Genomic DNA, 12,525 nt, shown 5'->3' on the forward strand with positions numbered 1-12,525 from the left:
CATCTCAAAGCCCCTGGTCTTCACCAGTGGTACTAGTAAAGAAGAAAGATGGCTCAGTTCGCTTTTGTGTTGATTACCGGCGCCTGAACAAAATTACCCACAAGGACAATTACCCCCTGCCGCGTATAGACGACGCTCTTGATTGCCTCCAAGGTGCCGAGTACTTTTCCTCTCTTGATTTACGTTCCGGTTACTGGCAAGTACCAATGGCCGCCTGTGACAGAGAGAAGACCGCATTTGTGACCCCGGATGGCCTCTATGAATTTAATGTAATGCCCTTCGGTTTGTGCAACGCGCCCGCCACATTCGAGAGGATGATGGATAACATCTTGCGGAAGTTCAAGTGGCACATCTGCCTCTGCTACCTGGACGACATTGTTGTCTTTTCCACCGACTTCGCCACGCACCTAGAGCGCTTGCGGCAAGTTTTGGTTTGTCTTACTGACGCCGGCCTACAACTAAATCTTAAGAAGTGTCACTTCGGTGCCCGGGAGTTGACCATTTTGGGGCACATCGTCTCTAAGGAAGGTGTTCGCCCTGATCCGGCCAAGCTGCGCGCAGTGGCGGAGTTTCCTAAGCCGGTCTCGCTCAAGCAACTTCGAAGCTTCATTGGTCTATGCTCCTATTTTCGGCGCTTCGTGCGGAATTTCGCTTCTATAATTGCACCCCTTACGAAGCTACTCGGGGGAAACAGTGACTTAACTGCGTGGTCGGTCGAGTGCGACGAAGCGTTCACCACATTGCGCCGTCTTTTGACTTCGCCACCAATCCTTCGCCACTACGACCCGACAGCACCCACCGAGGTCCATACTGATGCGAGTGGCGTTGGCCTCGGAGCGGTATTGGCTCAACGGAAAAATGGCTTTCAAGAATACGTCGTCGCGTACGCGAGTCGCGTCCTCTCCAAAGCTGAATGCAACTACTCAGTTACGGAGAAGGAGTGTTTGGCCATTGTGTGGGCACTAACCAAATTCCGACCCTACCTGTATGGTCGCCAGTTTGACGTCGTCACGGACCACCACGCGTTATGTTGGCTGTCCTCTCTTAAAGAACCGTCCGGCCGCCTCGCACGATGGGCTCTCCGCCTTCAGGAATTTGACATCCGCGTTATATATCGATCTGGCCGTAAACACATGGACGCCGACGCTCTGTCTCGTTCTCCCCTAACCATCGCACCTATTTGCTCCTCGGCGGCTGATCCCGTCCTCTCGTCTCTAACACTCGCTGATATGCCTGCGGAGCAGCGAAAAGACCCGTGGCTCGCATCTCTTATCGACATCGTGTCCGCTTCTCCAAACGCTGCGCCTTCTCGGACTTTACGCCGTCAAGCACCACACTTTGCCCTACGAGACGGTCTTCTCTACCGCCGCAATTATATGCCTGATGGTCGACGGTGGCTTCTCGTCATTCCCCGCCATTTACGACAAGAAATTTGCGCCTCTTTCCATGCCGACCCTCAGTGTGCCCATCCTGGTGTAGTGAAGACGTTTCAAAGAATCTCTCAACGCTACTATTGGCGCGGCATGTACGGTTATATTCGCAAATACGTCCGCTCCTGCATCGCCTGTCAGCGCCGCAAGTCTCCAACACCTCGTGCTTCTGGCCCCTTACAACCACTTCCATGCCCGGCCCGCCCTTTCGACCGCATTGGCGTTGACCTTTACGGGCCACTTCCCTGCACGGTCTCTGGGAACCGGTGGATTATCGTCGGCATCGACCACCTCACCCGGTATGCCGAGACCGCCGCTTTACCCGCCGCTACTGCCCGTGAAGTTGCCCTATTCTTACTACATCATTTTGTTCTTCGCCACGGCGCGCCGCGAGAGCTGCTGAGTGACCGAGGACGCGTCTTCCTTTCCAACGTCGTTGAAGCTCTACTGGCCGAATGTCGCATCATACATCGGACCACAACAGCCTACCACCCTCAAACTAACGGGCTGACTGAGCGCTTCAATCGTACTCTTGGAGATATGCTCACAATGTACGTTGCCGCTGATCAGACCAACTGGGACGCTGTTCTTCCTTTCGTGACGTACGCATACAATACCGCCACGCAGTCAACCACTGGATTTAGCCCTTTCTTCCTGCTTTATGGGCATGAGGCATCGTCCACGATGGACACTATTTTACCATATCGTCCTGACTCCTCCGAGTGGACACTCCTTTCAGACGTTGCCAAACATGCGGAAGAATGCCGCCAGTTAGCCCGCAGTTTAACATCGGAATCGCAAGGCCGCCAAAAGTATCGTCACGACAAAGATCAGACGCCACACGTTTTCCCTACAGGATCCCTTGTTTGGCTCTGGGTTCCTGCCACCCCTCCGGGATTGTCATCAAAATTTCGAACCGAGTACCACGGCCCCTACCGCATTGTTCGCCAAACCTCCCCTGTGAATTACATCGTGGAGCCACTCACTCCCTCTTCAGACATGCGTCATCGCGGCCGCGAAACTGTGCACGTGAGCCGCCTCAAAACATACTACGATCCGCTCCTCTTGCCCTCACCCTAAGTCGCCAGGATGGCTCCTCTTCGCTCCGGGGGAAATTGTAGTGAACTCTGCGAAAATATTATGAAGACGAAGATGAACCAGGCGAGGATATCACGATCACAAGGAGAAGAACGACGAAGTGCCGCTGCGCTGCTCGAGCTCGCTTGTGGAGGCCTAGACTGGCTGTGCTCTTGTGTGGTTCTCTGTGAAACTTGGAGAGGGCTATTACCCCTTTTAAAGGACAGTAAACACCCCCTTTCACCTCCTATGATTGGACTATTGACAATGTATATGGACACCGTAACAACTGTGTTCCGATAATTGCCACCGTTATTTTAAAGAATCGTGTTCATACAAAGTATTATTATCTTGTGTTAGGTTAACCATATTTCAGGTGTCCAATAATAATGTGTATTTTACTCACTGTTCACATGTGTGTAATATTTCGTGAAAAGTGAGACTGGTGAAAGAAGCAGATGCAAATTCATACCTTCATTTATTGCACAAACCCTTGACACAGAAGCACTTGGTTTCCTACGGCAACAATGACATTGTGTGTTTAGCAGCCATATCAAAATTTATCATGGTGTCACCTAGAAAAGAAATATACATGCTCAAAACTTTTCTGCCAATTTCACATGCTTTGTGCTAGCATCACACACATCTCTCTTCACTCAGATGCCTCTTTTTCCTCAAAATATGCTAACTGCATGGTTTCCGACCACGTTCTGTACAAACTAGTACCTGCAAAACATCCTTAGGAGATAGAGACTATTGCTGTCTTTAGTTGTATTCCCTTTGATCCTCTATATCATTCAACATTGGTTAATCACAATAGTGGCCCAGGAAACAAAGGACTTAAATTTACACGCAAGTATGCTTGGTCATCAGAGAGTTAATCAATAGTAAACTCTCTTCTCTACCATTTGCTACATCAAGCAAATAAACATGTTGAGCAGCAACTTATCAGTATGTATACATACATTTTGGTGCATGCTACCAGCAAGTGATGCCAGTATGCCTGTTTGCTCCCATTTTTCCTACTATGAGTGATACCTATGTTTGCCATAGCAGATAACACACACACCTAAGTAATTACTGAAGGAGACCAACTACACCAAGGTTCCAGGCGAATACAGAAGCTGATGATGAAGAATGATGAAGTATATTATAGTTACCCTAGAATATGCAGTCACACATACTTTTTGCTACATATGCCGGTAACAAGTCTCAATAGTGTATTCTCATAGAGCAAGAAAATAAGAAAGTCCCACTCATGCCCATCTTTTCCTTTCAAGAGCTTGTCACCAAGGTAAAATCTTTATCACATATGAAAGCAAAATTTAGAATACCTTTCTTTTGTAAGACGTCCACATGGATGCTGAAGAAACTACGCTGCTACGCCCCACTGCTACCTGTCCCGGAAGGTTGCCTCTTTGTTACTTGTCGGCACAGACCATGGCAACAGGGAGTCTCCAGATATGGCTGAATGAAGCATCAAGAAGACTGCATATGCATACGAGAACACTAGTCAGAACCGCAGGAAGAAAGTTCTTTTGAATTATAAAAAAAGGAAAAGTCAAATACGCAAGTAACAGAAACGAACAAGGAATACTTCATATGGTTGCTGAGTAACAGCATGAAAAGAGAAGCCCAGAATTGGAAATGCAATGCTCCACTGAGGAAAATTACATAATCATAAAATACATCAATACATAATAATCTACGTATTCTCAGGAATAGCGGCAAGTCTTATGTAGGCACTATCTTTTGGTGATATGCGGAAAGAAAGACAAGTCAGATGGGGTGGTAAAGAATGACTGGTTTGGCTTATGTGGTTTAACATCCCAAAGCAACCCAGACTATGAGAGATGCCGTAGGGGAGGACTTAGGAACGTTTGACGAGCTGGGGCTCTTTAACGAGAACTTACATCGCACAGGACATAGAGGCCTTTTTGGTTCCTCAATTTTGAGCTTACTGCTGAACTGGCTGTACTCAAAATAGATTGGCGCTACTTTTGTTCAAATTTAGACGAGGTCTTTTTGAGGAATCAAGACAAGCATGTGTTCCAGACACATTCTGGGAGACACGTTGGCCCTGTACAAAGGCTTAAAAAGTGGAGGGCTTGTCTCATTAAAACACACCCGGCCCCCGCATAATCACTTTTTGGTGCCTGGTATTGTCTGTTTTGGCTCGTCAATTCTAGGCTACCGACAATAGGAGCTAAAAAATTTCATCCTTAAAAAATCATGCAGCTTACTGCTGGAATATGCAGTCACACATACTTTTTGCTACATATGCAGTTAAGAAGTCATAATAGTGTATTCCGGAGAGTAAGAAATCAAGAAAGTGCCATTCATGTCCATCCTTTCCTTCAAGAGCTTGTCACCAAGGTCAAATCTTGATCACATATGAAAGTCAAATATAGGAGAAATACCTGTCTTTTATAAGAAATCCACATGGATGCTGAAGAAACCATGCAGCTACGTCCCACTGCTACTTGTCCCGGAAGTCAAGTTGCCTAGTTTTTACTTGTCGGCACAGACCACGGCAACAGGGAGTCTCCAGATATGGCTCAATGAAGCATCAAGAGGACTGCATATGCATACGAGAACACTAGTCAGAACAGCAGGAAGAAAGTTCTTTTGAATAATAAAAAAAGGAAAGGTCAAATGCACAAGTAACAGAAACAAACAAGGAATACTTCATATGTTGCTGAGTAACAGCATAAAAGGTGAAGCCCAGAATTAGAAATACAATGCTCCACAGAGGCAAACTACTGTAAAATGCTTGTGCACAAAATTCTCTTCTAGAGTGGAAGATTCAGTGATATATGCAAGAGGTTACATTTATCTATTGTGCATGCATACGGTACTATAAGAATACATTACTGTCTGGGAAGTCAACCTCCACACCACCAGGTATCAAACTATTTCAGAAGTTTCTGAAAGATTTCTATGCAATGACAGGAAGATCTTTCACTATCAAACACAGTTGCAAACAACACTAAAATCTAATGAGCCCATGTATGTTTCTCTTAAAAATGTGCGGACGAAGGAAATGTAGTTGCTGCTTCTTTTATTTATTTACTTGTAACTAATACTGCATCATTTCCAGCTATAGCATGCGTGAACACAATGCAAACAAACAATAGAGGTGAGCAAGCTTATCTAAAGGTTTAGAATGACTTTTTGTAATAAAATGAACTGAAATCATTTAACTAGCCATGTACACGAGACAATGCATGTATTTAAGCAGAGCTGCACAAATTTAAGAGCCTTAAAAGCTCTAGCAAAACAACCTTCTTGTCACTGTTGCCTTTTCACAAACACTACAGGCTGGCTGAGAGCTAGTTTACATACAATACCTCTAATTATCAAACATTCAACTGATCACTTTTTAAAATACATTGATAAGCTCACATGGCTGAGCTTTCAAAACATCATCTGTTGGACAGAACCCTCATTATACTCTTGGATAGGTCTGATAATAAAGATCAGCATGGCGAACAGCCATTCGGCGCTTCCATGCACTATGCAAGCTTAATAGCATTATCGTATCTTACAGAACACTGTTGTAATTTTCAACACCTGAGAACCAAATTCCATGGGGGTTTAAAGGGACATCTTTGAGCAAAGTTCGCTGTAGGATATTGCCCCCAAAAAACCTAATCACAACAATCTATAAACACATGTTCGACAGCCTCTGGCTTTCTGCACAAAATACAGTTCACACCCCATGGTAGAAAGATCTTTCTCTGCCATGTTTATCCAGGCAAAACCGAAAAATGCAATTTAAAAAAGATCATTTTTAGCAGGCTGTAAAGGCATTCGTTTTACATGTTAGAATACATTTTTATTTGATACCCATAAAAGGGCAGCCACACTGACAATTCCCTTCGTATTGCAGCCCACCCCTTCTGCAACAAGCCCACTCATGATTGCAGAACTAAAAAACACACAAAACAAACAAAAAAAAGTTCTCTAAAAAGATAAACATCAAAATATTGATTTTGTTATTGCTAGTAACTATTTAGCTCTAGGGTTAACGATGCATTTATTTAAGTTGTGAATAAAATTGCATATCTTGGTGGCTAGCAAGAAAGTAAATATTTGTGTATATGTTGCTTTCAGCAAAGTAAATATTCTCGTTTAGTCACAGACATACAGTAGAATACCACTTGAACGAACGTCACTTAGACGAAGTGTTCAGTTGTACGAACTTTTTTAAATCCCCCCACCGAAGCTACATTGAACACTATGCAAACGCCTTCATTTTAACGAACTTCAGTTCTTGCTCTTTTCAGTTCAACGAACATTTTCCGCAGCACCATCCTGTGTCTTCAAAGTCATACTGAGCACTTAAAAAAGCACAGCCCGCATCTTTGTAGTATATTTTTATGTTAAGAACCACTCTTCATTATCGCGTGAAGAAATGTGGCCGTTATTTAGCTTTAAAATGAATTGGCTGTCTAAACTAGCTTGTAACCAGATGAATCCTTAGCTGTCCTTGCACGCTTAATTAGGTGTACAGTCGTAGCCAGTCAAAGCCAGATCTTCAGCCCTACTAGGCCTTTTAGCTCCAAGAACTGCGAACGTGTGCATTTTGGTTAACCATGATCTGCTTGGAGAAAATGAAAGCCTTTTCTCCTCAGCAGGCCGTTGTGATAGGCAAGGTTCTCAGGAGCTTGCACAGTGACTGAGTTCAAAACCACTGTAATCCTTTCAAAAGTGCTGCAAAAGGTTATGCATTCACTTGCAATTGAGTGCAGTGACAAATAAATACGCTCAGATAAGATTTGAACAACCTATGTTTCTTGAAGCTAATGGAAACAATCTTCCACACATTTATTTCAGTCCAATTAACTTTCATTTTAACAAACTTTTTCCTAAGGTCCTTTGAACTTTGTTCAGGTGAAGCTTTAATGTATGTGCACATATGCTGAGGCAGTCTAAATAAACAGTAACTGAATGTCAGCATGAACACGCAAACATATACACTGTGCAGTCAGCTATATTATGAAGCCATGTTTGCCACTGAGCTATTAAAACACAGGTTTACTCAATTTTGCTTCAAATAGAAATAGTAGGTACTACTGCAGTAAAACAGTTAAGTATATCTCCTGTTTTAAAGCTCTGAAGAGGCCACGAAAATTTTTTTTTTAGTGCAGCCTATGAGCAAGATACACCAACAGGTCAGTCTTGTGCTAAAAACACAGCAAGAATCATATAACAACGCCGAGCTGGTTTCAAGCTTTGCTTTAATGAAGCCTGTTACACATCCACCCTTTATACTCTAAAAAAAACAATAACTGCAAGTGAGCATGAACCAGTAAAGATTTTACAGTCATAAAGCAAATACAAGAATGCAAAAAATATCAGCATGTGATACCTACCAATTCAATGTCTCCTTTACAGGAAGGATGCTTCAGGGCAAGGCACCCATGGATGATAGGGTAAACAGCCCCAGCAGATTCATGACGCTCTCTGCCTCATATTCAGGCAGCGCTCCCTCGATGGCAGATGAAATCTGCTGCAAAAGCAGTGTGACGATACAATTGCATCAGCTGGACTGCGAGCATTATTGACAAACGAGCCATAAATTTTATTTTTATTTTATTTTTATTTATTTAGTACATACTGCAGGCCGTGAGGCCCAAGCAGGAGTGGATTACAAACAAGTTATTACGAGTGAGCAATAATACCAAGATGCGAACAAAACAAAGCACAAACAGCGGTAAATGAAAAAGATAATGGCACAGCATAACCAAAGCTAAACATGGTCATAAATCAGGTCAAGAGACTGTAGGCAGGTAGCTGGCAAGTTATTCCAATCACTGATGGTCTGCGGAAAGAAAGAGTGTTGAAATAACCTAGTCTTAGCAAAGTACGGGGTAAGAGAAAGGGGGTGAGAGTGTCGGGTTTGTCTGGTGTTCGATACTAGCAGGTACGGTGAAGAATCTATTCCAAGTTTATGGTTAAACAATAAGTATAAAAATTTCAGTCGAAGGAATTTTCGCCGGGATTGAAGGGTAGGTATTGAATTCGATTGCATCAGTGTAGAGACAGAGATTGTTCGACAGTACTGCGAAAACATGAAACGGACGGCTTTCCTTTGGATCCGCTCTAGAGCGTTTATGTTGGTGACAGTATACGGGTCCCATACAATACAGGCATACTCTAATTTAGTCCTTATAAAAGTTTCGTATGCTAATCTTTTAACTTTGAGAGGGGCATCCTTTAGCTTATGGCGCAACAGGCAAAGTTTACGAAATGCAGACGAGCAAGTGTTTGAGATATGAGTGTTCCAGTTTAAGTTGCTTGTTAATGTCACACCAAGATATTTAAATTCGTTAACTTCCGCTATTAGACCTGAATCCAAAGAAAAAGAGTATTTTAACGGATTATGTTTTCTTGTAACACGTAGTAACACCGTCTTTTCCGAGTTTAGTTTCATTCCCCATTTACAACACCATGTGAATATGTTGTTAAGGGTCATGTTTAGTGCTACCTGGTCGTCAACTGACCGGATCTCATTAAAAATAATGCAGTCATCAGCATACATGCGGATCTGCACAGGCTCATTAACTATATTGACAATATCATTGCAATATATCAAAAACAGCAGCGGCCCAAGAACACTGCCCTGAGGGATACCAGATGTAACCGGAAGAGCACAAGAACTTTCTCCGTTAATTGTAACATACTGTTTGCGTTGCAATAAATACATAGAAACCCAGGCAACTAGGAAATCGGGCAATCCTATCATTTGAAGTTTCTCTATTAGTTTGTTATGCGGTACTAGGTCGAACGCCTTGCTGTAATCCAAAAAAATTAAGTCTACCTGGCCGGTCCTATCCACGACGGAAGCAAGAAAGTGAAATAAAGTGACTAACTGTGTGACCGTAGAAAACCCTTTCCTGAAGCCATGCTGGTGTTCCGACAAAATGTTATTATCTTGGAGAAATTTAGAAATGAGGTCGGCTACGATATGCTCCATGAATTTACAAGAAGAGCATAATATAGATATGGGTCGGTAGTTAGATAATAAAAGTGGGTCCCCCTTCTTCAGGACGGGCACCACACGCGCAGTCTTCCAGTCTTCAGGTATGGATGCAGTTCTAATAGAAGCTCGAAATATCAAAACGAGAAACTTGCACAGTGTTTCAGCAAAACGGCGAAGGAATGCGCCTGGTATACCATCAGGTCCTGGAGAAGATTTAACTTTTAGTCTAAGCAGCATGTTCAATACCCCTTCGTTTGAAATCAAGTCGGTAACATTAAAGAAATGCGAGGGGAAAGTAGAAAGTGAAGGTCCAGCTGAAGTAGAGAAGACACTGTGGAAGTATTGGTTAAAGTTTTGTGCAATAATCTTAGGATTAGTTAAAACTGCACCGTTATGAGATATTTGTTGTACACTCCTTTTGTTTTCCTTCATAAAGTTCCAGAACCTTTGAGGATCCTCAGAAATAAAGTTCGGGAGAGTAGTATTAAAATAAAAAGACTTTGCACGTACAATGGCAGCAGACAGAGCTGCGCGAGCTTCGCTGAAAGCACGAGATGCTGTTCTTTTCTTTCGTAGGCGTTTGGCCTTTCGTTTTAAATGTATTATATGTCTATTCATCCATGGTGTGTATTTGCCTGTTTTCTTTGTTCTATCAGGCACAAAATTGCTCAAGCAAAAGTGGCATATCTTCTTAAATTTGTTCCAAAGAACAGCAGCATCATCTTCAGAGAAGTCAGTAATCTGCGATTCTAAGTAATCTAAAATGGCATCATCATCGGCACGTTCAAAATCCTTCACCGTTCTAACCACTGGATTATTTTTTACACGTTTGGAAACAAATTCCAAGCAAACAGATACTATTTTATGATCGGATAAGCCTGAATCGACCGACACAACATAATCATCAAAACAACGATCAAGAAAAACCAAATCAAGGACAGAACTAGACGAACCGTCTACACGCGTAGGCTCATTGACAATTTGAACGAGATTATTTTCAAACATGATATCGAACATAGCACTGGCTTCATTTTCAGAGTCGGGCCTGGAAAACAAGCGGTTCCAATGAATGCACGGAAGGTTGAAATCACCAACCAATATCATCTTGTGTTTACTGTAATCCCTCATATGATCTCTGAGCTTTATTAGAAGGTCGGGAATCGACTCTGGTGGTCTATATACTGCATACAATAAGAAAACATGCCCAAATAGGCTCACTTTTAAGCATAAACATTCAACATCTTTAACATCTGGAAGCAGAACGGTTTCTATATCAGATTTGGTTATTACAGCTACACCTCCGCCCCTAGTTGGTCTGTCTTTGCGATAAATTTTGAATGCTGGCGGAACTAGATCATCATTGCTGACCGCACTGTGCAACCAGGTTTCTGTAATGACGGCGATGTGTGGGTCGTATGATAAAAGAACTCCTTCAAGTAGGCTAGTCTTGTTTACAATACTCCGGGCATTTATGTTTAGGAGCCTAACACGCTTATCCTGGACGCGTCATGTGCATGGTTCTTGGGGGGCTTTAGAAATTAACTGGCGTTCTTGTTTCGCCTCGTCCCAGTCATACACGTCACGGTCGATGTGCAATTTGTCATGAACAAGAAATACTTTTCTGCCTTGCAAATTCTCAGTTTTAGTACTCTGCCACAGCATCTTTCGTCTTTTTAAAGTAGCCGGTGAGTAATCGTTCTGGATAGAAATATCTGACCCTTTTAGTTTGCTGCAGTTTTTAAAGAGTGATGCTTTTTCATTGAAATCCGTAAAAAAGACTATAACCGGTCGTTTTGATGCCTTCTTACCCAGCCTGTGAATGCGACCAATTGATACGCATTTCACGCCAAGTTTTCCTTCAAAGGTTTCCGTGATTACTTTGCGCTTAAGATCAGATTCGGATTCATTTATTTCTTCGGGTATGCCGTAAACGATAAGGTTACATCGCCTGCTTCTATCTTCTAAATCTGTGAGCTTACGAGCTTGATGGCCTACAGAAGATTGGTATGTACGGAGCGCATTTTCAAGATCTTCTAATTTCAAGGTTTTAGCTTTAATTTCGGAAATGTGGTCTTCAATACAGGTGAACTGAGCTCGAATGTCCGCAATCATGCCGTCCGTTTTTGATTTCAGCTCAAGTATCTCATCCCGCAGAGAATTTTGTCCTTCTAATACCCTTTGCAGTAATTCATTGTTGGAAATAGGACCCGGATTTAGCTCAACGTCCCCACACAAAAGAAGTTCAAGAACATGGTAACAATCATTCACTATCTTCAGACACCGTAGTGGGCACGGCAGGACAAGCAAAAAACGGCAGTCACTTTTAAGAGAACAAGAATACGGACCAACCTGTACAAAGTAAAAGAAGGGCTTGATTAACGCCATGCTCTTGCCAGGCCCACCGTGCCCACTGAAGGTGAAGCGGTGAAGACAGTCCTTTAAGTAGACACCGGTTGGTGACGTCATGGATCCCACGTGAGGCGCGGTCGGCAGCGTCACAGTTCCATGGCTGTCATGATGAAGTTGAAATCTTGGATCATCGCCGATCGTGCAAATATCAAGCTGCATTGTTGGCACGTGAACAGAAGTTGGTTGATACAAGCGCAACGGGTCTCCGGCGCAGGAGCATAGCGTCGACGTTCCAGAGTGGCAGAGAAATAATCCCTGTACAAAGTAAAAGAAGGGCTTGATTAACGCCATGCTCTTGCCAGGCCCACCGTGCCCACTGAAGGTGAAGCGGTGAAGACAGTCCTTTAAGTAGACACCGGTTGGTGACGTCATGGATCCCACGTGAGTAAAAGAAATGCAGTAATGCAGTAAAAGAAAGACTTCATTAAATCCATGCTTCTAAAAATCCATGATAGCATACCATTACTTTCCCTGTACTTCTAAAGAAAAGCTGTCTCAGGAATTGAATTCCTAGCAGCTTTAGGTCACATGCCATAAGCCACCAAAAAACTATCCTATCACCTGTTTCAATTCTGACCCGTGTCAGCAATGTCAAACATTAATAAAACGAAGAACTTCCAT

At 43.1% G+C, this 12,525-nt stretch overlaps 1 long non-coding RNA gene across 1 annotated transcript; it reads right to left on the reverse strand.

Moving 5' to 3' along the window:
• Window positions 1-2,933: 2,933 nt before the first annotated feature.
• LOC146187576 (uncharacterized) lies at window positions 2,934-8,039 on the reverse strand. The gene is made up of 4 exons (XR_014707941.1): window positions 7,886-8,039; window positions 4,928-5,085; window positions 3,842-3,995; window positions 2,934-3,082 (listed from the first exon to the last, which is right to left on the reverse strand). It is a non-coding gene; the product is annotated as an uncharacterized LOC146187576 (long non-coding RNA).
• Window positions 8,040-12,525: the final 4,486 nt, after the last annotated feature.

The sequence above is a fragment of the Amblyomma maculatum genome, chromosome 6 (assembly GCF_055883805.1).
Source record: "Amblyomma maculatum isolate TAMU_Amacu chromosome 6, ASM5588380v1, whole genome shotgun sequence".
In the NCBI taxonomy this organism is placed as follows: Eukaryota; Metazoa; Arthropoda; class Arachnida; order Ixodida; family Ixodidae; genus Amblyomma; species Amblyomma maculatum.